Genomic DNA, 1,590 nt, shown 5'->3' with positions numbered 1-1,590 from the left:
AAGATTGAAGGCAGGAGGAGAAGGAAATGACAGAGGACGAGATGGTTGGATGGCATCACCAACTCAATGGACGCGAGTTTGAGCAAACTCAAACTCGGGAGATGGTGAAGGACAAGGAAGCCTGGTGTGCTGCAGTCCGTGGGGTCACAAAGAGTCAGACACGACTGAGTGACTGAACAAAGACAACTCTCTCCACCACGCTGTTTACTGTGTTCATACCTGTAGTATAACTACAGTGAAATACAGACTTCTCTGGTAACGCAGACAGTAAAGAATCTGTCGGCAGTACAGGAGACCTGGACTCAATCCCTGGGTTGGGAAGATCCCCTGGAGAAGGGAATGGCAACCGATTCTGATATTCTTGCTTGGAGAATTCCATGGACAGATAAGCCTGGTGGGCTACAGTCCATGTGGTTGCAAAGAGTCGGACATGACTGAGCGACTGACATGGGCTGAGTTTGACTTGAATGTCTGTTTCCTCTAGTGGATGTATGAGCTCACCAAGATCAAGAATTGTGTCTTTTACATTTTTGTATTTTAATCTCTGGTATTTAATCCATGCCCAATGCACAGTGATTAGTCCAAAAAAATGTTAGCTGGCTGAGTATATAAGTGAATGATTAAGATGAATGATACATAAAATAATGGAGGTGATAAGAGAGCACATGGGACAAGTATGCAAAAGTCAACCACAAACTGGCACCTGCCAAGAACACTCGCCAGCAAGGGAGCAACAAACACGTGAGCATTTGCCATCTGCCTGTGCTGCTGCATCTGCTGACCGTCAACACCCCTGCAGGGAATTCAGGGTAGAGAGTGAGGCAGCCTGTGCTCCAGAGAAACTGGTGGAGCAGGTCTTTAGAGAGGTATTTTTGGGAACTGATTTCAGGATCCCAATCCTTGTATCTCCTTGTATCTAGAAAAGCACTAAATCCTTCATGAAAGACAGCACCTCAGGTAGCTCTGAGGAACTGTTCCAAAGCAGCAGTGGAGGAAAGTCAATATATAAGATTTTGGTGGAGGGGAGTTCAGTGCAATGAAGTGCTTAGCTCCTCGTGGTGACATCAGCTCCTCGTGACTAGCAGAAAACCTCTTTTAAAGTAAGCACTTCATTGCACTGAACTCCCCTTCACCAAAATCTTATATATTGACTTTCCTCCACTGCTGCTTTAGAACAGTTCCTCAGAGCTACCTGAGGTGCTGTCTTTCAGGCTGCAGTTCTCATTTTGCCCCAAATAAAACTTAACTCTCAACTCTCATGTTCTGCATCTTTTTAGTTGACACAACTTTCAAGACGATAGCTTTGAAGGGGACGATATTTCAATGAAGCTTAATATTTGATGCATTTACTTAGAATCAGCCATGTATGATACTAATTTTTTTTCACTCATAGAGCATGTTATGATTTTCAATGCCTTTTCATCTTTACTGTCTTACTTGATACTCATACTCATGTACTGAAATAGAGAGGTTAGGTGATGAGTCCCAGGAATAAAGTATGCTTAAAGCAGAGCTTATGTTGGAACCCAATGCTCTGACCTCCCAGGCTGTTGTCCTTTTCACCAGGCCAGGACCCAGCCTCTGTGGCTA

The sequence above is a fragment of the Bos indicus genome, chromosome 3, assembly GCF_029378745.1.
Source record: "Bos indicus isolate NIAB-ARS_2022 breed Sahiwal x Tharparkar chromosome 3, NIAB-ARS_B.indTharparkar_mat_pri_1.0, whole genome shotgun sequence".
Lineage (NCBI taxonomy): Eukaryota > Metazoa > Chordata > Mammalia > Artiodactyla > Bovidae > Bos > Bos indicus.
Note: the sequence above shows the minus strand (reverse complement) of the source record.